This window comes from Etheostoma cragini, chromosome 9 (assembly GCF_013103735.1).
Source record: "Etheostoma cragini isolate CJK2018 chromosome 9, CSU_Ecrag_1.0, whole genome shotgun sequence".
Taxonomy (NCBI): domain Eukaryota; kingdom Metazoa; phylum Chordata; class Actinopteri; order Perciformes; family Percidae; genus Etheostoma; species Etheostoma cragini.
Genome location: NC_048415.1, coordinates 28,951,889 through 28,978,437, shown reverse-complemented (window position 1 = coordinate 28,978,437; position 26,549 = coordinate 28,951,889). Strand labels below are relative to the sequence as shown.

The 26,549-nt window shown below is 38.7% G+C and overlaps 1 protein-coding gene across 1 annotated transcript in view; it reads left to right on the top strand.

Annotated features, from left to right (window-relative positions):
• Positions 1–26,549, top strand: part of nlgn1 (neuroligin 1) — a 323,328-nt gene that overhangs the window by 254,745 nt on the left and 42,034 nt on the right. The gene's annotated exons all lie outside the window — the stretch shown is intronic.

The following is a 26,549-nucleotide window of genomic DNA, read 5'->3' as shown; positions in this document are numbered from 1 at the left end:
TCAGACGGTCTGAATGTGATCCACCATAGCAGCGGTGCATTGACATGCACAGCAGACTATATTACAACTCTTCAAATCTCGGACAACAGAAGTGGGAGGAGTTATATTTTGAATGTGCATAAAGTTGTAAACATGAGCAGAAATCTGATGAAACACATCTGAGCTATACTAGGCCTATATATACTATACTATATATACGATACTGCAACGTTGGGCCACTATTGTGCTTCTCTAACCTCGGTGCATCTCTAAATGTAACTGTAAATAATTCATTTAATGTTTTATAAAATGAACAAATAGTCTCTATTTTCCCCAAAAAGTAAATACAGTAAGTGGGGCACAGAGGATGAGGGCCAAACATTACTGAGCCTTGGCACAAAGGTTAAGGGATTAGAATTTATGCAAAACAGTGGTTCTCATTCTTTAGAATTTCAGTGGTCTTAGTTGACCCCTCAACATTAATTTAACTTTGGGTCCTGGACCTGTTCCCCACAGACCCAAATCTTCTCAGCTGTTGCTGACATATGCTACTGTCTCTTCATGTGGTTCATTATGTGTGGTACATTGTCAGTGGTCATGGTCAGTTCTTATATCATAAGAAGTTAATAATGTAAATGCTAAATGCCTTAATACCTGTTGATACTACAACAACACAAAGGCTCTTAACCCTACAGTTTTGAACATATCATGCAAGACTTGATTTCTCCATTTTTTTGCACAAAACGCTCCAGAAAGTGCCATTTAATGGTTTATTTTTCAGTTTTTTTCCTGGGGGGGCATACCCCCAGACCCCCCTAGGGAGAGACCCCACCCCCCACATATAACAAATCCCAATTAAAACCCTGAAGTATAATGATGCTGAAATAGCCAAAGAAATTGCGTTGTACGTGGCAAAATATGGGTTGGCCCCCCCAAATCTCACTCCAAGGTTTTTGGAAAAGTTGGCTTTGTATTTTGTGTCTCTGGTGCTTCCACAAGCATACAACGATCCATGCTGTTTTGAGTGGGATACGGTTTCTGAATGTCGTCCTCCTTCTCCACAGCTTTTTAAGTCACTAGCCGAGACGAGGTGGCTAACCATAGAACATGCTAGTGCTAGCATGCTAGCTCATTCTCAATGGCAAAACAATGCTACAAAGCACACTAGTTCACCATAATCTACAAGACAACTATTTCCTGTCCCTGTTCTGCAAGTATTCCACAAGTGGCCCTCATCTAGAAAAAGGCTCCCAGCTAATCCTGCCTTGTAATGACCAAAGATGGAGAAAGAGCTATCTAGCTGATGGGATCTTACCTATTTACTGACCATGTGTGACTCCATACAAAGATATAAGATAAGATATTTTGTTTATTAGTCCCCAATGGGGAAATTACTGCACTAGACTCTGTGTACACACTTTTTGTTAGTACTCACACACAGGCCTGAAATACACATACGCTCAGGACCTATACATGCACTATAAATGGAGAGATGTCAGAGTGAGTGGGCTGCCAGCTGAACCAGCGCCCTGAGCGGTCGGGGGGGTACGGTGCCTTGCTCAAGGGCACCAGGCAGTGCCCAGGAGGTGAACTGGCATCTCTCCAGCCACCAATCCACGCTTCCAACTTTTTGGGTCCATACGGGGACTTGAACCAGTGACCCTCCGGTTCCTAACCCAACTCCCTATGGACTGAGCTACTGCCACCCCAAAGATAGTAAAGAAGTGAGATGTCTCACTCTGTAGCTAAAACAGAGACCTAAATACACAGGGGGAAAACTGCAGCAACAACATCTACAGCATTGTGCTGTACAACAAAAATATGGTCTTTTTCAAAAATATAACCATGGAAACCTATTCCGGTACAACCTCAAAATACTATTATGAACCTGAAAATGAGCATAATATGGGCGCTGTAATGGTTTGATACAATTGTCTCCAGTTATTGTTTTGTAGGACTGTCTTTAAGCCTTTATGCCTCATGGATTTTACTTACAGTTTGAACAAATCCTATGGCTGTTTTATGCATTCAAATGGTCTCTATTTGTATGTTTTGAGCTCTCTCAGCTCTTATCCCGGATATCTCTCCATTTGGAGTAGACTCCTGAGGTTTTATATTGTCTTAATGGACACTCAGGGTGCAGTTGGATACCTCATTAAGTGCAGAACATTGTTGTCATTGTTTTTAATAGCCTGACAACTAAATTAAAGAGGAATCTACAATCATGTGCAGGAGAGTGGTAATATTTATGCTTTTCATGTGCAGGTTGCATATTTAAAATATTCCCGAAAAAATAAAATATTAATAACCTGGCCTAGGGAAACCCTGGCACATGTTAAACGAGACTCCCCTTCTCCCAGCTTCCAAAAACCACAGCAACAAAAGATGTACAGCCATTTTAAAGGATTATCTTAAAGAAAAATAACTTTAGGGTGGGCCAACAGCAAAACAATAATCAAAAGGTCCGCAACCTATGCCCACTCAAAACAAGAGAAAACAAAAGACAGGACAGGGTAAACAGAAATGCTACCAACCCCCACTAAACTAAGGCTGTTATATCATTTATTAGAGAACAGTGACTTTCCTTCTGGCAGTCTGGCTGGACGTTTACAGAGTAGAGCCAACAGAAACTTGGAGAAGCCAGCCTTTTAAACCATAGACTTGGAGGCTGGCGTTAACCCCCCCACACACATACAGCCAATTATTAAATTAGCGTTGCTCACCTGGAGCCCATGACGCCAACGTATTGTCATCACCAGGGCCAGGGCCACGTTCAGCCCCTACAAAATAAAAATGTAACCGGGGTGCTATGAAGACCCTGTTGTGTGCTCTGACTTTTTTTATTACCACAAGTTACCCCAACACGTCTCTTCTCATTGGGTATTACCAGTGGCACATAAATGAGAGAACCAACTAAAGTCTCAAAGTCGTTGAACACCGAGATTGAAATTGAGGTTCTCATGCACAATTTGTATGATATTTTACGAAATATATTATACGTTCTATTTAATTCTGTTAAACCGTGACAGGTCACCGTAAGGTTTGTAGTTTGGGTGAAAATAAGCACTAAGAGCTCTAGAATATGAATACAAGCCTGTCAGTGGCACAACAAGCACTGTAAGGAAAGTAAATACAAGCTGGACAATTGCCCTATCAACTCCTATTGTGGCTTTTTTTCCCTACTGCCGACTGCAGCGATCTCGGTTAATACCGAGCTAATGTCAAAGATTGCTGTTCCCATCAGTCACTTAGACAAAAACCATAGGAAAATAGGGTCCAGGTTGAAAAAATAAGCTAGTTACCCTTTAAGTAGAAGTCTTGTGATTTGGGACCCATCCATTCCCCAAACCTCGTCCCTGAGTAGACATCCTTACTATTATACTTAGCGTATTCTCATTATGTGGTCCTCATTAGAGATCAAAGTAAGCGCTCTATAGATATTGAGCATCGTCAACAAATATCTTATCTCATATTATGTTAGTGTTAGTGTTTTAGCCTAAGACAGCCATCTGAGTGGCTTCTCCGTCCTGACATGGGTGGGCTGTCTGTCTAAAAGCTCCTTTGCCCTCCCTACATGCCACCAAAGCACTGAAGTAAGTAAAAAAGCAATAACTTCCTCCAGCCTTGCCCAAATGATCTTCAATTCTGGCTCCACTGCAGAGAATAAAAACCATGGAAGAAAAAAATAACATCTCGGCTTTTTCGTCTTTAAACCTCTTGTTTCATCAAAACTGAACTGTAAACTAAAATACCAACCCCTGTGAAGGAAGACTAAGGTTTAACTGGTATGTGAATATGAAAGCCATTTAGTCATTAGGCCAATGTCATGTGAAAACTCTCCAAAACGCTGTTTGTTGGTGGGTAGAAAAGCTTCTAAAACAGCATGGGGACTGGGACTTTGAACTGTCCATTAAAAACAAGAATAATAAAAACAATAATTGCTATCATAAATACTCATGCCTCCTTGTGTGCAAGATGATCACTGTGTTTCATTTGAATCAGCACCATTTCACCGCTTCCTGTAGAGAGTACAATGTTAATTATACAATAAATATGTCCTCAAAGATTGCATCATACATTACACTTCAATTATAATTACCATCCTGGACCAAATTATAGATAAAGTATCAATTTGAGTCCCATGTGTTATCTGAAAATGTATCTATTAGAATATTGGCTGAGCTTCTTTATACAGCGCTGTCCAAAACAAATCTCACAAATAAACGTTGGGGAAAAAAACATTGAGTGGTGTTACAATTTCTGCTCATCTTGTAAACACATCATAATTTCTCAAAGAAATACTGTCATCAATACTCATCATACTCATCATCATCATCACTCTGCTGAGTTTCCCTTTCTTAAAAACACAATTTCCGTTCACTCTTTGTCTCCAATCTCTGCAACTTTGCTTTTTGATCACTGTTAATGGTGCCTTGTTTTTTTAAGCTAACAACCCATTATGGCTACATCCACAACACTGAACAAAACTAGCCCAATACAGACAGTAGAGTAGGCCCATCAATTTTATTTATTTTTAAGCTATATTAAAAAAAAAAAAAAAAACTTGAAGCACCATGTCAAGGAGGCCAAACCCGACCCCAACCCCGACCAGAACATCATTAACACATAATATGCTGGGCTTGGGTCAGGTTGTTGCACTCTAGTGTACACATGTGTGCATCCTTATATAAAAGATGAAAAAAAACAGGCATCCTCCATAGCAACACTGCATCATAGCGCTGCAAGAGGTCAAAACTTCACAGGGTACCTTTAAGCTACTGCCGATATTGATATTAGTGATCAAAAAATGGGCAATGTGGAAGCACCCAGAAATATAAAGTGACAAATTAAGAGTTTTTTTGATGGTAACTTAACTCTGAGGGGAAAAAAAAGCGATGCTGACTGGATATATAAGAACAGTATTTCTGATGACCTGAGAACAACATGAGAGAGAGAGTGTGTGAGACAGATAGAGAGGCTGTTAACAAAGGAAGTAAATGAGCTCTGCAGAGAGGAGGAGAGAGCGAAGGGAGAGCGGGAGCAGTCTGAAGGAGTGGGGCAAGACAACAAGTATACAGCTGGAGGGGTTAAGCCAACACAAATGGATCCTGCTAAGAGACAGTCGAGAGCCACCACCAGGAGGGAGGAACAACCAGCTGGGAAATTTAGATGCACTGGTAGTTGGAAAAATTGACTCCATTTGGCCTCATAGAGTGGTTTACTGTTGTCTGGAAACAGGAAGATGCAAGATGAAGCGTGTTGCTAAAGCAGCTGTGTTTTAATACAGGGAGAGTCAGATGAACTATGATGCAAAACATAAAAAGGTAAAGTGAAAAGAGCTGAGAAAATTATTTAAGGTTTATAATATTCTAAACAGAATTATCCATTCAAAAGTCTCACAAGAAATGTTGGACTGGATTACTTACACAAAGTGGATAACATAACATTCACCAACCTGGAAGCACTGTGCAAAACAGTTTAACTTCAATACAAAGAAGTGACTAGTCCACTAAGTGAAAATTAATATTATAGATTTGTTTCCACAAAACGGATACCATAACATGACTTTTAACTGGAAATACATTCCCAGGACAATGTAAACAATGTTAAATCAGATACATTTGCAAGTGCTGACCAAGGAGAGAAATGACAGCACACAGTGCAAATTTCGTAGCTGTCGGGTGAAATGTCGGTATGTCCAAAACAATTGTTTTTCAAGAAATGAAAAGAAGGCTTATTTGAAAAGATTTTATTGATCAGATGAAGTCAGACAAAATTGCCTCCTCATTGTTTAAAAATTCAGAATTGAAAATCAACAAATTTATTTGAAACTTTTGACATTTTTGTCACTTATTTTTCTGCTTTTCTGTGCATTTCTTCACTGTTTTAGGAATTCTTTTTGATGTTTTTTTGCATTATTTATTGTATTGTATTTATATTGTATTTATATTGTATATACATATATACATTATACATATCCACATTAACAACAACTTAATACCTGAGTGTTAATTTTGGGCAATTAGGCTGAAAGAAACCCAAAGTTCTGTTATTGAATCTTTGTAAACGGATTCAATTTGACCAAAAGACAACAGGAAACATTTTCTTTTAAATTTACAGGCTAAGGTGGCTTTAGCATCCAGCTAATATAGACATGTTTATGGGGCAACAGAATATTTAATTCAGCTCTTGTTGGTAGCAATGTAGACAAAAAACTTTCCAGCCAACGCGGCAGAACTAATTGGCAGCAAAGATGCATGATGGATGACTTCTGCATGTCTGCAACCACGGATACTATCACACTACGAAGTTGGGCCGTTAGGTTTGGGATGTTTAACTGCGGCTGCAAACAAGAAGGTGGAGACAGTGTTTATGGTTTATATTTACATTGCAGATCATTTTCCATTTTAAAATGTAGAGGGATGAAGTAGTGCATGGTGTCTCAGTAGAATAAATAGTCTTATTTTGGGCTCCCTGTGGTGTCTTCAGAGGAACATGATGAATAATTCTGAAGTTCATGTTGCAGTCACTGCACCAAAAAACAGGCACATACATTATATGCATGCCCCCCCCCCCCCCACACACACACACACACACACAAACACCTCGAAGAATATGCACATACATAAATACAGAGTTACACACATGTTGACACGTTCTGAATACATCTTTTTGAATTAGGCATTAAATGCTGAGTATTAGAGCTTGAATTGCACGCTGTAATGGCCACCCACTGAAGTCTGGGGCTGTGAAATTTAACAAGTTGCTCCTCTGAATGAAAACTCTTGGAAGTTATTTGACATAACTTTTCTTCAAAGACATATTTGATGGCGTTTAAGTTTGCAGATGGAAGAGGAAGAGAGTGTGAGAGTGACAGAGAGAGTGGAACAAGTGCAGCAGGAAAACACACGGTTACATGGCTGCGAAGGAAAGGCTTTATGCTGCATGTCAAAATTACCATAGCCGGATGTGGCTATCACACATTAAATGCACTTGAGCAATGTACCATATTTAATAAATGCTGTTCTTTCCCATGAGCACATGCAAGAAGTGGAATGTGACTTTTTCATGCTGTTTAAATGCATTACTCCTGCAGTGTTGCCTTGCTGCTGTTGTTGAGTTGTTGTGAGTCTAATGTACCTGACTCATTGATGCTTTATCTGACTGAGGTTTGTGCAAGGTAAGATCCAAAGCTTGGCATCCCTGTGCTGTGTATGGATAAATCCATGGTGCTGTCCATGGTGCTGAAGTAGCGGACCGATTTGTAATTCCATTGCTTCATTGTCACTTCAACTTTGATGTATAATATTCTTTATTCTACATAGCTGGGGGTGGGTGATGTGGTGTTATTGAGAAATACAGAACTGACTTCGCGGGTGTCACAGTCACTCCCGGACGCCTGTCCCCGTTGTTAAAAATTAACAAAATGCCTGCTGGTTGTAATACAGTAAGTAAATGCAGCTGAATCATAAATCTGTGTTATTGGTATAGTACACTAAAATGAATGTGTTTTTAGGATATATTGTTTCTAATTATTCAGGTAAATTCAACTCCATTTCCCTTTTTAATGAGTATCATCTTATAGCACTGCCAGCAAAATGGACTAATAAGGTCCCTGAGGTCTATGGGTATTTTCTAATAAATTCTTACATTTACTGTACCTTTTTAAGGTATTTGCATATAACTGATCCCCATGTGTTCTATATCCAAATGCTTAGAACAATCTCAGCTGTCCGTAGATTGACACTCACATTTTTTCTAGAACAATGTGTAAAAAATTTACAATTTGGGGCTAAAGCTGAAACGTTGATGTTGGCTTTTGAAAGTCCTCAAATCTCTGTAGAAAACAAACCTCAACTTATGATATGTTGAACAAAGTGATACGGTGCTTGAAATGAGTTTACCAAAGTCTTAGGTTATATATGGTTTAAAATAGTAAATAAATGTTGTAACTTTGCTTTTTGAGTATGAGTCCGTTTGTGTTTCTTTTGTCCCAAGGGGAGTAAGGGTAAATTTCTGGACAGAAACCACAAAGAAAAACATATTGAAAGTAAATAGTAAGTCATTTGGTTTCATGTGAGTTTCAAGATATAGTCTGCCGCCTCAATACAATGGATTGGAGATGTAAATTGGATTTGTGAGGCTCACCAGCACATGTAAAACTTACATGTTCAAGAATTATCATTACTAAACAAGACACAACTTATAGTTTTATTATCAACATCCCAGTTGAGTGTGATTGAAAGTCTATCCCTTTCAACAGCAGGCCTTTTGTCCCCAACTTACTATTATTTAAGTAAGTTAATTAAAAGCAATTTGCATTTGCTAATGTTGTGTAGCCAGTCAGACTGACAAAAATGGAACTAGCCTTTTATGCCAGCCTTTTTGTGCTGAACAGTTGGTCTGTAAACCATCTTAGATTTAATTTTAAGTGGTTCTTCACTCTAGTGATGCATAGTACAGTCCCATCAAACTAAAGCAACCAAATGCTACTTAGGTGACAAAGGTGTCCTACATCTCAGTGTAGCTCCCCTGCTGCAGAACGTGTGCACTGATGTTCAATATTTCAACACACACACACACACACACACACACACACACACACACACACACACACACACACACACACATACACCCTCTTTGGGGCTCAGGTGATGTTACTGCAGGCGTCGTCAGAAAGCTTTCAGCCCAGTGAGTGCACTGGAGAATTGCCAGATATAGATACTGTTATCTGTGTCCCAATTTCAGCTCAGACCCAAGATAAATTCACATATTACCTTAAACAAATGTGTGAAAGAGGGATCATTTGAAAAAAAATTTAAAATGAAAAGACCAACAGTATGTGTGCTGGAGAGGGATTCAGACTTTAATCTTTTTAATGTGTCGTTTCGATGTATTTTTTGATTTAGTTATAAAGGCTTAGGAGAGGAAATCAACATCTGCAACATACCGTTTACTTCTTCACTGGGCAGCCTGCACTTTTTGTGGTCTCACTCGTTCTCTGTTTGTGTGCCTCTTTTCCCTCACTCCAACTCTCTAAATTAAAGAGGCTTTTAGCTATCCAAAGAGAGAGCTGTTGGCCCAGCTGTCCACTTTAGTATTAAACAAATTGTCAACACACACCCACTCACATACAAAGGCGTGCGTGCACGCTCACACAGACGTATCTCTTATTCTCTGACTTCCTCTCTATCTGGCCCACGTTTATTTGAGAAGGTCAAGTATGTGTTGCGGCAGCCTCACATATGCCGGGGGATCTGTGAATTACAGCCGTCCAGGAGGGAGCTGAGCCGCCCAATCAGACAATTAACTCAGCTCCATAAAGGCCAGTGCAATTTCATCTTGCACACATATTCATACGCACGCACATGCACTCACTTACATGCAAGCTTGTGGCTTGTAAGGACCTTTGATTGATTAGATTTATTCCCAAGTCAACAAACTTAATCATAATCCTAAACTTCCACTCATATGTTTCTGCACAAAGGGAGACTCACATGCTAGACAATGAATTAGAGTGTGAGGTCTTCAGATGCTGAAGGTGTATGTCGATTATTAAAGTCAATGACTAAATTGCTGCATCTGGATTCCCTGAAGGACGCAGCTCACAAAACTGGCTAATGGTGCATTCAGGTGCTGCTCAACTTGTAAAGTCAAATATTTAAAGGTTTATGGCCAGGAAATTGCTTTAACAGCTGACTAATTGTACATTCCTGTGATAAAACAGAGAGAGAGTGTCATGAGAGAGCAGATGTGACGTTTCCCTTACACACATGTTTTGACAAAACTAAATACTGTACCATAATAATGGTGAATACATCCTTAAACTTCTACTTCTTTGCTAAGTATAACAGGGATGTTATGCTTATTTACAATTTTCATCATTAGTTTGATCCCTGCAGCCCCTGTTGACGCTTTTTAAATTGATGTTTTTCACTTATCTTACCTTTTTGTCACTTTTTCTACACTTTTTTCAATGTTTGTCACTTTTTTGACATTTAACACTACCTAACACTAACTTATTAACTTTAATTTTACATTTTTTTGCTATTTATGGCCAATAAACCAAATTTTTAGGAAATTATACCTAATGTTTGAGTTAGAAATGCAGAAATTAGGAATAATTTAGATTAAAATTAAAGAAATGATTGATAATCACAGACTGGAATATGTCAACTTTTACTTTGCCAAAATTTGTTTTTGAACAAGCAAATAATATTCAGAAACTTCATGAAATCTGCGGACATTCATGTTTTATGGTAAGATTGTATTCATCAACCTTTTGGAAGTAGTTGATGAATATTAAACTACACTATTTGTTAATGTCATAGCAGTCATAGGTGTATGTTTTCATAGGTCCAGTTCAAGTTGTTTTCCAGTGATCAATGTATGCACTCCATTTGGCCATGCTAAAATGCCACTGGCCAGGGAAGGGGAACTTGATAAAATAAATAAAAAAAGTTCATGCAGCACATAAGTATGCAGGTATGATGTTGAATCTCTATTCACTGTTAATCAAACAGAAGTAGGTAGTGGGGATGCTTTAGTCAACTTTAATTAGATCTATTCACAGCCTTTCAGTGTCGGCAGAGACAGAACAGCACTTTCTACATTTTAATTCAGCCATGTAAAATACATGGATATTTGTCTTTATAATGACGTAGGGACACCTGATGATTGTGTGTTTGCCACGCATGCTTATACGTTTGGAGTGCACCTCGTCTATGTGCACGGCCTTCCACTTCTGGGATTGCTCCGATGTCCTTCATTTGACAAGATGTTTGTTACTTTACACTTTCTTTTTTTTGGAATTTCTGAGGACTATTAACTGCTCCACAGTTTTCTGCAGGGTAAATCCGGGCAGCTAGCTAGGCTATTTGTCCAAAGTTTTCTGTTGCTCGACTAAAACAATATTTGAATGTACACGTTCCACCATAACAAGTTCTTTCCTGCTGTTTTGCAGAGGCACCGTGGTTACACTCGGTGCTTAGCACTGCCCGTCACAATTGTGATTAGTTTAAAAAAATACCAATAAACCAGAGCAGATTTTTCCTTCAGAGGAGGTCTGCCACCCAACCTAACCTTACCACAATCACTAAAAAGTGGTCATTTTATTTTTACTTTACCAGGACTTTGGAAATCCAGCCCCTGAACAGTTGAAAGAATTTTTGTCCGTCACGAAGGAGGAGGTGGGTTAAAAGTTTGGGCCGGCATCCGCAATGTTTTAGGTGAAATCAGAGCACATCATGCTTGGACTGAGCATTTTTGTTTTGTCAATAAAGATATTGATTTTGATGCTTATGATTATGATTATCATTATTATTATTATCACATTTTCTCACTTGGTAAGTGTTGGTAAGCTATTTTGATCTCTACTTGGCACACAAATGTGATTAAATAATAAAAATACACATATACATAGTAAAAAACCTTCAAATACGAGCTTGTATTAAGAATGGGATCGCAAATGAGCTGCTTTAGTCTTTTTAGAAATACAGGGAGGATTGTGTCATTTCAGTTGTCAGTAGAGAGAGATCAGATGCATCAAGCAGGTAATGTAGAAATGGAGTAATGGGAAATCAATCAACAGGGATAAAGACAGGAGAGGCAATTTTATCTGAGTTAAATGGCAGGAAATTGGACACATCTCCTATTTTTGGAGCATCTGATTAGACAGATCATATTTCATAAGAAAGCAACTGTTCAACTTGCATGAACTGACAACGATGCAAATGAGACACAGATGCACTGACAGTTGTGTGCATAAAAAGAACTTAAAGTGAGTAAACGACTGAGAGCAAGAAAAGACAAGAGAAATAACTGCTAAATACTTTTTACAGCCAGGAAAGGATTTATGCAATTCTGTTTAAGGGAAAACGTGTCACACTAATATTTTCTGAATTTAGTTAAAACAGCGTCACTGGTTATATGTTCCTATGTTCTCCCAATGCTGCATGTATTACCACTGATTCACCTCGTGCTACTTCAAGCAGAGATTAATATTTGGTTTAAACATTATTACTGTATTTAATATAGGTAAGGATAAGATAGACGAGATATTAAATCCAGCATAGCTGTCATTTTGCATTTGAACTACCAATTTGCTAAAACACATCTGCTCTGCAATGTAATGTAAATTTAAATGCACAAAATATGCATTGTGTGTATCATTGAGGCCTAACAAACACAAGTAATGCATTTTGTCCACTCGTAAAACATTTACAAAGCCGATTTAAAAAAAGAACAACTTTTAAACTTAATGTCATGTCAACTTTTTGTTGGCACTAACGTTTCTGGGCACTGAAGTGTCGATCCGTGGAATGGTATGAAAACATCAGCAGGAATGTCTGTCCCAAGATACAACAGAAACATGGAGATGCTCATCATAACTGCTCTATACAACTACAAGTGGTCAAAAACTCCACAACTCTTTAATGATAGAAATGAGTTATTTTTTATTTGTCTGTTTGAACCATCCCTACGTATAATTCAAAGTAATGCACTGTAAGCTGTTTAAGACCACAAAAACCTGCAAATGGGGGAGGTTGGGCTTGTGGTTTGCTTCCAAAACACAGTACTTTAAGGGCGTTTTCACACCTATATGTACCTCTATGCTAGCTCGGACTTGTGGAGTATATAGTTGGTGCAGTTCGAAGTAGCACCACTTGCTTAACCACAAATTAACTGCTCTAAGGATTGAAAGTGTACTGTGTACTGTTTAATTCAGTTAATTTTACGGTGCGCACCTGAGCGCGATTGTGGCGTTTACACCAGCCCAAACAACACCGTACTACCGGACTAAACAAGGCAGGTTTAAAAACGCCCTAAGTCGGGGAGCCAAGTATGTGTCCTGGAAGAAGTTAAGAGACAACTGCAAAACCTTCTCTAAAAAAACAAGGTTTCATGTTAATGAAGTATTAGTAAAGGGGTCGGTGTTTTAACGTCATTTTGATGCCTAAACTTAATTGTCACCTCGCCGTACGACCCTCATATTTTTATGACTAAACTATAACACTCTCGACAACCAGTAACCGGCTTACTGTCACCTTTTGTGAGGCTAAGCTTCAAAAACTGCTTAACTGTCATGTGATTGGAGGTTACCATAACTTTGTAAGATAATATACAAAGTTCTGCACATTTGTTTTTATTCGATTGTTCTTCGATGGTTTGTAAAAACCCATTCAAGAGAATGTCTTGGTTTATGCCTTTATAATACAGTCAACAGAAGAAACATAACAGGCTAAATGGGAGGGAAATTTAGGGAAAGACTTGCAACAAAGGCCTGGCCGGGCTTGAATCAAAGACGGTGGTTTGAGATCAACGCCTTAAACCCCTTCCCATGTCAAAGTATGTAGCGGGGTTGAACAAAACTCCCCTATTTGTTTAAGGAATGTAAGAAAAATGAACGTGCTGAAAGGCAGCAGATCTCTGAGCATGACTGCGTGCGTGCGCATGTGCATGTGTATCAAAGGTGTGTGAGGAGCCTATGCTTGAGCCAAGGTGCTGACATGCAAGCAGAGCTGCTCCCTGCTGTTAATAGACAGCCAAAATCATGAGTGAACGGTAAAAGTAGGAGCTGCTTCATGAGCAGATGGAAAATCAATAGCCTATTAGAGTGTACAGGGCAGGAGGGACAAGAAGGGCGAGATGGGGGGGGTTGTAATGAAGGTAAGGGGGAGAGTAAGAGTTAGGAGGAGGTGAGAAGAAGAACAGGAAGGAACATTTATGCTAGCCTTTTCAAATAATAGTGTTTCTGATGATTTTTGTTCTTTGTTGAGAAATATTAACTCCATACGTAACTTGATTAGAGAAAAAGCTTCACTACTACAGCAGAGATGTTCCAATACCATTTTTTCCTACCTAAAAGAGATTACCATACTGAGTACCGACACAATACCAGTGCATGAAGATATATATATATAGTATACTGTATTTACCGATACCAGCATTTTAAGCAGTATTGCATGTTTTTCCGTTACTGGTATTAGTAACTGTACTATGCTATATTAATGTAGCCTACAGTTGCAAAATAATGAGCTATCTTACCTTGCTGAAGTCAAAGGCTGACTAAAGTCTGGAATCTTGTCAGGAAAAGGCAGGTGTCTATCAGCATAATGCTCTCATCATTTGTGTGACTGTTAGGGACAAAGATGCCAGGTCCTCCTTTGTCTGCGTGATAAATAAAACTGGAAAACAGGTTGGAAGTAAGGCAAAATGCACCATCAAAATTATCCTCAAAATGATCTTCATGGTCTTTTGATTAACAGGAAAAAATAGTTATTGTAGAATTTGACTGCCAAATAATTATGAATATATACTTTGCAAATCTAAAGCAACATGCTTTAAGAATGTGTTCATCCTACAGTAATAATGCTGTTAAAATCACAGAAATTTGTTTCAGTGTAAATTTTAAATTGAGCATGACACACACACACACACACACACACACACACAAACACACACACACACACACAAACACACACTCAAACACACACTCAAACACACACTGTCAAACATAGATAGGCCTATAATACTGATGAAACACACAAACAGTGTAGCATTTAATACATTGCAACAGACATACAAGATTGCTGTCATCCCAGTGCAGCTTATTGCGGTGCACTAATGATTTTTATGATTTTTTTTTCCATTATAGGATCCTTTGATGATTAGATTCATCTAACATTCTTGCCAATAAAGCACATTGAGTTGAACCAAATGAACCAAAATGGAGCTGAATGCAGACTGTGTGTGAGACGGAGAGGAAATGAGAGCGAAACCTTGAGGGTAGCAGCGATAATGAGAAGAGAGTCCGGCTTCTCTGTGTCCGCGGTAGCCTCTAGCTGGCTATTAGTAGCTGCAGCACAACCACAAGGCACTGTGACAGTCAATTAAACCTCTTTATCTGAGATGCCTGCATCTCTTTCTCTTCTTCCTCCTCCTCCCTGCACTGTTCCTGCCTGCCCTTTTCTTCTGGTGTCTTTATTCTTCCTGCTTTCCAGTTCCCTCTCCCTTTGCTGCCTACTCCTTGAACTCCAAACAAGCTATTTTCACAAAAAAATATCTCCCAAAGGCAATGGCTTGCCAGGCTTTTACACAAATAGCCTGAACAAGATGTCTCCTGGTTTGTGTGTGTGTGTCTGTGTGTGTGTGTGTGTGTGTGTCATAAGCCTTTGGTCTAACTGCTATCTAGAAACAATGTCTTCTCTTAAGGCACAGCAGTGGCTGTTTGTGAAGTCAATCTGAGGCTAAATGTGCTTTTGGTTACTGATGGACTTGCTTACTGTACAGTAAGATAGAAGACGTATACCAATAAAGTAGACTTCCACGATGTAGTCATGGGCATGGCCAAGGCATACAAACCTCATTCATTATTTGTTGAAATGTGAACTAACAAAGCCTCAGGAAAGGCTCTTTGGGTAATTTTAGCAACTGAACCTTCACAAAACATGGTCGACTATATAGCCTTGCTCTATTTTTTTTCAGCGGCATATTTGTGGGTATATTGTGAAAGGATCACTACTCTCAGCAACCAACCTAAAAGGTTGTGCTATCTTGCCCAGCTGAACGTTGAAGTAAGCAAGTGTGAACATAACCTAAGTAGGCAATTGCTTGCTAGAACATTAGCCATATTAGTCTATTTTATAGTATTTTAGCAACCTATGAATAAAACTCACTGAATGTATTCATTCCCCTTTAACCACATAAAAAAAAGAAATTCAGCTGCATAAATAAACAGAACTTCAAACCCCAAAACAGTTGGGAAGATTTATAGATTTTAGAATTTTAGATGATTCTAGAAAAAGGCTTGCGGGATTGTGTTTCATCACTGAAGCTTAAAACAGCACTCCATACCAACCTGTTATGGCTTAAAATGTACATGTGTTATAATTATACCACTCATAATGTAGATAGGTCATTTCATACTAATTGAAAAAAGATTTGGCAAATATAAATGTAAGTAAAATATATTTAAAGCTGGCGACAAATCTGACATTAATAATTATAGACCAATAACGTGCCTGTAATTTTGAAAATTATTGAAAAATGGATTAGCAAACAAATCATTGAATTCCTCAGTAATAGTCGAACACCTTAACATCCCATGCAGTTTGGGTTCTGTCAACCGAGACTGCATTGGCCATGTTTATGGAAAAAATTAAATGTCAGCTAGATAAAAATGGATGTGTTGGTGCTGTATTTCTGGATTTGAAAAGAGCTTTTGATGCCATCAATCACAAAGTTCTGCTATCTAAATTGTCATATTTCCGTTTTTTTGCTCAAACTATTAACTGGTTTTACTCATACTTGTCTTAGAGAGAACAATGCACTATGGTGGGCGGAGTTAGTTCTGCCTATATGGGTAGTTCAGCAGGAGTCCCCCAAGGCTCCATACCGGGGCCCATCTTATTTTCTCTATTTATTAATGACTTACCAGAATACTGTTTACATGTTGATGTCCAGCTTTACGCCAATGACACTGTCATTTTTTACTTAAGCAATAGATCCTGTGGAGGCAGCATGTGTTCTCTCAACATCTCTTACACACATACAAACATGGCTCAATAGATCTTGTCTTATTTTAAATGTAAAAAAAATTGTTTGTTTATACTTGTTGAAGCAATCTTCTACTGTTATAGCTGCTCAATCGGGGGTGATGTGGGGCACAGAAGAGTTGGAAGTTGTTGATGAAAGTAAATATTTAGGTGTGATTATAGACTCTAGACTCTCTTTTGAAAACCATGTTAAAATGATGTCCAAAACAATCAAATTCATGTGTTGTTTCAATGTTTCTGCATTCAATGATACTTTCACATGTGAACTATTAGATCACTAGCTGGTCTATGTCGGGTACTACTACCCTAAAATCAGTTGAGCTTCTGAACAAGAAGGCACTTAAGACTCTGGATAAAAAACCTTTCTCTTATCATTGTTGCAATATCTTAGAGAAATACACCTTACTGAGTTTTGATAGTTGTTGTAAATTTTCCTCTTTGTGCTTAATTTATAAAGTACTTAATGGCCTGGCGCCACCTTCACTGCTGGAGTTTATTAAATATAGACACACTCGGATCACAAAAGCCGTTGTAAACGTGGACTGGGAGGTTTCTTTCAGAAAAACCTCCTTCAGCCATAATGCACAATCTATTAAAGGCAGTCCATTATGGAACACACTTCCTCTAACTATAAGGGAGCGTCCCACTTTGGCTCCTTTTAAGGTAAAGCTGTGGCTTAGGGCTAACCAAACAGGTAACCACCACTTACCCTTGGTAAGTAGCCCTTGGGCTACAATCTGGCACATTTACGTATACTGTTGTGCATGTTCATCAATGTGCATTGTCCTGAAATAATACATAAAAAAAAAAAAAAAATATATATATATATATATATATATATATATATATATATATATATATATATTGCGGGAAAGCCATTTAAAGGAAGATTGTCAAAAGAAATACGTTACTGATATACCTTGGTGATCCCTTTAAGATTTGCCACAGCCCACAGTGTATAATGTCCCATACATGATGGAACTGATGCTTATACTGCATTTTATTAGAGAAGTGTACTATATGTTTTTCTTCTGTACTCACACATAATTACTTTACGCTAAACATTGTTCAAACTCATGAAAAGCAAGAGAATGTAACAAAGATGTAACAAATACAATAGCTGTCTATAAGTAGTAAAAATATTTTCAATAAGATATTGGGTGTTATTAAAAAAAAAAAAGTGTATTAAGAACCGAGGTAAACAAAAGAGAGGTGGTCGGTCTTTTTATGACATTCACAAACCAGACAGCAACTATAATCACAGCAACTGGGAAAGAAAAAATCATAATGGAGAAAAATTGGCTTCTGAAGCATTGACTTAAGATAGTCATTGTAAGTGGTGTAAAAAAAGCAGACGCCCAATAGCCAAGACACTGTGTCCTCATTAAGCAGAACCATCAATGTCATACGGAGCCAATTAAAGAGGGGAAAGACAGCAGTTACACACTGGCTGAATGGAGCCTACATTTTGTCATCTGCTGTGTGTGTGTGTGTGTGTGTGTGTGTGTGTGTGTGTGTGTGTGTGTGTGTGTGTGTGTGTGTGTGTGTCCACCTGTTTGATATATTACATATTTATTGTTAATTTGATCAGTACCACACACGTTGTCTATGTTGCCACATTTTGATTGGACTCCACACAGAATTATTATTATTATGATTATTATTATTGCTTAAAGTAGTTTATTAGTTTTAGTGCCAGATGGTATGGTTTGAGAGACGTTTACACCCTGCAGAGATAACACAATAACTACAAAATTACATTTTGCATTAACATAACAACAATCAAGATTTAACCCCGGCCTACTGAGCATCACCAGAAATATGTCAACAAGCAACCAGGAATCTATGTCTTAAGCATTTCAATCTCGTGTTTAGTGGAGTAGTAGACAGTGTTACAAGTCTGAAAAACAAAACTTAGACAGTGAGGTAGGGAGGAAGTCAGAAGAAAAGAAGTGCCTTTACAAAATGAACAAGCATACATTAAAAACAGGATGCAAACCGGAGTAAGCTGACGTTTCTGTCTGTGTTTTCCTGCTTTATCAAGCCTTCCTATTCCTGTCTCTTCCGCGGCAGGCTGGCCCCTGTGATGCCGCGTTGTCACAACTGTTATAGTGTGGCAAAGGGATCTGTGCCTTCAGCTTCTCCAAATCATAGAGCAATAAGAGAGAGAGAAATAAAGGCATGGAGATAAAGAGTTGACGCAGAGGAAAAAATATCTAGAAATAACATGTAGTTGCTGTTTCTAATAATCGTACAGTACGTTAATAGGAAGAGATGGTAACATTTAATAAATGTACCCTTAGTGAACTGCTGCTGTACGTTTGATGAATTTATGCATTTGTTTTAAATGTAGCCGTGTATCAGGTGGGCGGAGGTCGTAGCAGACACCAGAAACAGAAAAGAAAGGGAGGTCCGAGTGGACCTGAAAAATGGAAAGAGGCAATACCATGTGGAAAAGACAGAGGTGGAGGGAGGACAACAAAAAAGTCTGAATGTGTTTCAGTAGACTTAAAGTTACTGACCTGGAAGGACTTCAACATGGCAACTCTCAGCCAGAGGCAATGACTGTGTACGTGTGTGTGTTAGTGTGAGAGAAAGTGTGCATTTGATCATAGTGTGAGCAGCCAAAGACCTGCAGTTCTTTTCCACACACAAACTCACACGTGTAGGCACGGACACACACATTTGAAAGATTTAACCACCTTTATGTTCCTCACTCTCCCTGCGACAGGTTCACACTTCTTCAGAAAATTTATAATATAGATATTAAAGAATAAATTAAATAAACAGACAGTTCCTATATTAAGCATAACCACATGACTGCACACCTATAGTGAAGGATCACACTGCTCATACATCAACCAGGAGGATGCCAATAATAACAATTTAAAATACAACAATGCATTTTGATATTACAATATATACTATATTTCTCATTGGCACTTTATTATGACATTATTGCATTTCCAGTTGTATGGTTTGCTATCACATACATTTTGCACATACATTTGTCTGCATTCATTTTCTGCAAAGACTCACCAACACTATTGCAAGGAGCAAGGTTTTGTCTGTTTTCATGGTTGGAAAGTTAACAGGCACCCCATGCAGTGGGTGTAATAAAAAATCACAAGCCTACCTTTTTAAACAGCCTGAATTTCTTGATTATATTTTCCTTTTTCTTAATGCCACGCTTTTACGACCTTTGGTTTGATTATGCAGTTTGTAAAGCATTTCGTATTCCCTTTTGCTACACCGAAGGAAGTTACAATGTTGTCCATTAGCACAGGAATATAAATGCAAATTCTTGCAATGGTATTTGCATACCATCCCAAGGCACGTTACTATAAACTGCAGTCGGACATTTCATCAGCAAAGAGCTGCTGAAATGTGTGATTGTTGTTTGTATATATTTTGCAAAGAATAATATTAAATTAAACATGGCTTAATATTAATAGCAACACAGTATAGAGCATGATGAAGAATACATATCTATAATTAAAGGTAGCGCCAAATTAACTTGGACCACCTCTTGGCTGTAACCCTCATGTTGCATGTTGTAGCATTTCCTGAAAGTATTCCGGGCACTGTCACTATAAATCACATCACCGTCGGTTTGAAAGCAATGAGCACTGCATTGTTGGAATCTGTTATGCTTTTCTAAATAAATGCAGGGAAAAACCTCTGATCACCTGTTAATTCACCAAAAGATATAATCAGATGCAAGTATTTAGGATTCAAGGGTTTAAATTAATGATTAATGACTGCTTCTTATGTGATTGCTTCTTATATCAACCAAAGAGCATTTAGAAGCACAATGTGCGTTTGAACATAAAGTCGAGGCAAACATAAACTGTAAAGTAGACTTTCATCAGGCTTCAACTTCATTGCCTCTTTGTCACTTTGTTTCTTTCTCCCTCTCTGTGTGGATTATACATGTGGCGGTGATGAAAGCCTCTATCACATCTGATTTTATCAGGCTAGCATCATTATTAAATGAGCACAGACTCATTTCAGCTAGTAGCCTTCTCTAGTCTGTTCACACCAATGCAACATTCATGTGTGTGTGTGTGTATCTGGCTATCTTGTAGCGCACTCAGTGAGCTGATATCTCACGACACCTGCACTCGCATCACCTGAGCCCTCAAGAGGGATGTGTGTTTGCATGTGTGTGAGTGTTTGTGTGTGTGTTGAAATATTGAACATTGCTGCAGACTCCCCTCCAGCATGGGAGATTGGAGTGTGACTTTCAGATGTGGGACAGCTCTCTTATCTGCCGTGGATTTTTGTTGCTGCTTTGCTTTACTGTAGGGACTCAGTTTAAAAGCTAGACTGAAAAAAATGCTTAAAACAACTCTATTGTTGGACCATATTTTCTCTTATCACATCTTATCTGGTCAATGTGAAAAATCCCGTTTCATTTTTTGGACTTAACTCACATTGTCTGCAGAGTGTCACAATCTGCAACTAGCAACGTCCAAATTATGTGTTATCTATTACTAAGCGTGTTATCAGCTTCCCTAATGCTTAACAGGAGCACTTTACATGCCACCACGGTAATAAGATAGTAATAGTGGTGTAACAGTGGGAAAATAAAGAGGTAATATATAGGTAATAACATGTAAATACCAAGGTAATAATAATAAGATGTATTAACGTGCATTTACCAACTAGGAATGGTTTGATGATAACTACATGTATAGCTGGGTAATGGTAATATAGTTATGTTAATATTTTAATAACAAGATAACAATGGGGTAATATATGTTGATGTGTTCACAGTATTATAGCCTACCATCAGGGTAATACTTTCCAAATTAGTTAAAAATATCTAATTACCATATTATAATGCTGAAATTCATCTTCCCTTTATGTTCCAAATATTTCCCTTTTGTTTCAAGGTAATACTTTACAAATGATGTTTAATCTTGTGACTTCTAACCTGGAAACACATCTGGTAGTTTTTGTGTAACAACCATGAATCAGTGATGTAAAATGCAAAACTGTGTCTTTCTATTATATTTCATGGTAATATTAGAATAACATAGGTGCAGAGATTACCTGGACATGCTTGTGGTAGTTTCCAAGTAATCTTTTCACCCTTTTTATTCTAAGGTTACCATGAAATGTGTGTTGTCTTGCACAATCTGACCAGCAGCTAAACATCTTCCACCATCAAGCACTGGAGATTGGGGTCATTGTAACTCAGTTTATTTTACTTACAAAGGGTGGGACATTAAACACAATGACCAGTTACAGTCACAGACATTATAAAATAACTGTAAAAACTATACAATGTGACGGTGTTACCAACAGTTTTTCATCAAACAAATTGCAGAAGGAAGGCCTCTCTAATCAAGACATTATGGTATGAAATGTCTTTGTAAATTGGGTGATTGGCCTCTGGAAAGGCATCGTCTTACCACAAATCATGAAAATTATGTTTACCTTGAGAAGAATATCAAAATATGAAAGAAACACTTTTGTTATACTTTGACTTTTTTGTATTTAAGAGAATGATGCATGGGATAGCTGTGGTAGTAGTTTACCCATGTTACCAAAGATCTACCTTGCCCAAACCAGAAAGGTCCTGACAAACTTTGGGGTTTTAGGTATGGATTGAACCATTATGTTTGGTAAAGTTTTGGACTTGGATCTCATTCAAGTAATTTAATAAGACATTTGTTTCTCTCTGACTGCCAACACATCTGCAACATGTGTTGCACATAATGCCCAACAGTTACAGTGTAGGCAATGTATTGCATTAGTCTGGCAAGTTGATATTCATAAATGGATTAATAAAGCAAAAACATATAATTGGGCAGAGTGTGGGTCTCAAATTTGTCAGGTTAAGGTCAGGTTTAGTCACACTGGGTGTTAAAGTTGCGGGGTAAGCCAGTTGCCATAGATACAGTTTTTTTTGCCAATGTTTGAAGTTTAATATTTTTCTTAAGAATATGTTTTCTTTAATATTTCTGTCTCTACAATACAATAGAGGTACAAGCTAGGTCATTTGTAATGCTCCCAAATGAATATGTCACATTGAATAAAAGACATGGTCCCTGTAAGAATTTGGTCTGAAGATAATCAGGGGTAATAATTCATGTAAAGATATGCGCTGTTTTCAATGTTGTGACAACCTAAATTAAAATTCCACCTCATTCTTGTATTTGGGGGAGGCAGAAATCTTAGGGATAGATATTCTCTACTCTAATGTCAAAAACCCAAACTTACTACTACTTACTATGGCTGGGGACCAGGGAAAGGAAATATGTGTTGTGATAGTTTGGATTACCATACTCTTTACTACATGCATTAATATAATATGATTTGTTGTTGCATTATAGTACTGTAAGGTACTGAAGACACAGTTTCCTATGTCCCTGCTGGAGAAACTAGTGCCACATACATGGCAACAGGGGCACAATGATAACACTGCAGAATCCGCTAACTTTTTTCTCTCTCTGTCTGACTTTTTCTACAAGTGAAAACAAAGTAGACTTTATATAAGCACATCAAAACACAACACTCCCCCCTCCCCCCGCCACCCGACCCACCCAATTCACCCACACAGTGCACACTCTCACACTATTGCCTGGAGTGTGCAGGGGAGCAGGCAGGAATGTCACAGCTATTACACATCCTGTTGTCTCTGTCTCTGGGACCAAAAGCAGCCACCCAATTAACCTTTTGGCTGAAGACACACACACACACACACACACACACACACACACACGCACAAGCCTGCACACACCACATATCAACAACATTTCATTTGAAAAGTCTCCCATCCCATTTCATGTTATCTCATGAAAGAGTTCACTTTGTAGGATTCTAGACTAATGGACATGTCCTTTCCTCTCTGTTTCTGTCCTCTCTTCTCACCTTCCTAGCATTGTGACAAGAAAAGAGAGGAGAGAATATACCCTCTCAGCAGATTATTTTTCTGTATGTGCAAAACAAAGATAAGCGATGCACCTACAGAAAAAAATGCATTAACTTTATTTTAAACAGCTCACAATCATTGTCTGGCAAGAATTACAGGTTGGTCAAATTAAACATATAATGTGATTTAAATGTAGATACAATGGTCACAAAGGTCCGCTGGGATCCAAATCCAGTTCATTTAAACTGACTGCCGTCACAAAGACAATACAAAGACTTGGATTAAAGTCCCTTCAAAGACAGCACAGAAGAATATACACATCAGAAACAGACAGACCAGGCAAGGTGTGTTGCATATGGTACAAAGTCAAATTGGACCATTTTCCATTCTGTTAATAGCGCTTCCCAAATGTCCAAACTGGACATCAACACCCTCACTACATATCTTTTTTAATTTTCTTTGTGTCAGTGACATCCACACGGCCAGGTGTCATGTAGCAGGGTCTGCTCCTCCAGTGTGACTTCCCTGCTTACTCTTCATGTGGATGTACTGTAGAGCATCTTCCAGGCCAATAACACTCCATCTATTTTTCATTAAAGCCATCATTTATTGTCATGGCAGTGGTATTCCCTCAACTGCGGCTTTTGTGGTCGTCCCCCCATCCCTTGTTGAGGCAAGTTTGCTGTCAGCAAGTGTTATATTTCTCCCTCCCTCTGCCTCTCTCTAACAGGGATTATGCCCATCAACGGGATTGCTTTTGCATCAGATCAGCAGGACGGCTAACTGTTTCTGTCATCTGGCGTGTGTGCATGTGTGTGCATGTGTGGGTGTGTGTGTGTTTGTCTTTGTGTGTCTGCTGGTACACGATAGTTTTTGCTTAATAAACAGGCATAACCAGTGTAAATGTGTGCTGGGGAGTCAGTGGGAGACTCCCCTCCTAACTGACTCAGCTGCCTGCCTATCATCCTCACGGGACAGCAGCCAAGGCCTGCATAACATTACTATTGAAACCCACAGTGACAGGCGTGCATGCAAAAATTATCCACTTTAAAATTGAGTAATCTGCTTTCGAGGAAAATAAATAGAAATTATAACATAACTCAGTTAAATTATTTACTTGCCTTCGTTTAAATAAGTGAATAAGTCCATTAGCAGGATAAATTATTGTATTTCCAACACAGTTTGAGACATAATTTTTTTATACAGTAACATGCTAAGTGATTTTTGATTAATTTCTTGATTAATTTAACAATTGTAATAAACAGGACCTTACTATACCCTGAAACAAAGCAATTTACAGAGTAAACTGACAACAACTAGAATGATGAATGAATTGAATGATTTCTTTACAGCTTTAAAACTGAATGTGGCTGAATGATTAAAAATGGATGATATCTGCTGTGCTAATGAGCAGAACTTGAAGTAAATAGGCATTTAATGGGTAACTGTGTGTATGTGTGTGTGTGTGTGTGTGTGTGTGTGTCTGTCAGTGTCATGGTACAGGAAATGGAACAGGTGCTCTTATCGGCCGACAGCTGGTAAGGTTAGCAAGGGCACATTTAGTGCTCACAGAAGAGAACACACACACACACAGACACACACAGACACACACACACAAACACACACACACACTGGTGCATATGAAACTACCGTATGCTACTTTGTATTGTCCTCGCTGTTGCTTTGTGTTCCTATGAGACTGAAATCCACAGGTTAATAGCCATGATCAATTAAGCTGCAATCTTTTTACTGAGCTGTCCTAATGAATATACTGAATACGTCCTTATTCCACCCGCAACCCACAGACTTACTCACAATAATGTATATGCGGCTGGTGCTAACAATAAAAAGCATCCAGAGACGCTGCTAATTGCACTATCCAGCAGATCATTAAATGAAGACTGCATTCTGCCAGCTGAGATTCAAAAAAAGAAAGAAATGAATTTAGGAAAGAAGGAGAGCAAGAAATATATAGAAAAAGAAAGACAAGACAAGACTTGCTTGGCAAGAACCTAGGTATTGGGCAAAAACAGTGAATAACAATAGAGGCTGTGTTTTTGAGTAATGCAATGACAAACAAGACTTCTTATACAGTGGCCACCAACAGCTGCTTGTACCATCTGAACTGTGCTGCTCAAAGTATAGTGAAGAGACTGAGAATTTTCTTTCTGGTTATCACATTCAGCTCCAGCAGATGGCTTGCCTGGAGCAAAAGGAGTCGATGACGCTGCATATTGCTGAAAAACAACCCTGTTGTACACCAGTTACAGCCAGTTACACATGGTACAACATGCCAGCGTGTCGTATGACTGACATGACGCACAATTATAAAGTGATCTGATTTGTGCGTGCGTGTGTGCGCGCGTGCATGGGTGCTTGTGTGTGTGAGTGTAGAAACTCCATTACCCAGCTCTGCCTTAGCCAGTAAATGTGTGTGTGTGTGTTTGTGTGTGTGTGTGTGCTCCAAGAGTCCATTGTATCTATTAGATCTATGACCGAGGCCTTGGCCTATACATCACCCTGGCCAGCCCTTCATACTCTTCCCTGAGGTCATATATCTACTCTGCGTGTTTGTGTGTGCGTGTGTATGTGGGTGTGTGGGTGTGTGTGTGTGGGTGGGTGGTTGTCTTCATGTGCCTGTGTGTATGCTTGTCTTGCTACACAGTTTACTCACAGTGCTGAGGCACTGAGACTGTTATGGGCCCCTCAGTGGCTATCACACACACACACACACAAACACACACACACACACATACTGAGCAGCTGTGGGTGTTGAAGAGCCCCCTGTGTGTTATTTTAGGAAAATGTGTTATTGAATCCATGGCTTTATGGTGGTTATTGGTCTTAACAATGACCACACACACACACACACAAACACACGCAGAGTGCTAGATGTCATTCACGGCCCTTGAAAGACGTGGTGTGTGTCTAACTGTCAGGCTAATGGCCCTGCACTGCCCTCCATGCTAGCAGCTGGCACATTAGTCTGTGTATGTATTGTTTGTGTGTGTGTGTGTGTGTGTGTGTGTGCATGTGTGTGTGTGTGTTTGCATATCTTACCATGATGTATGAGTGTGTTATTATGCTTCTGAAATGTTAAAGGTGGCCATGAGAGCACTTTGAGTGATTTT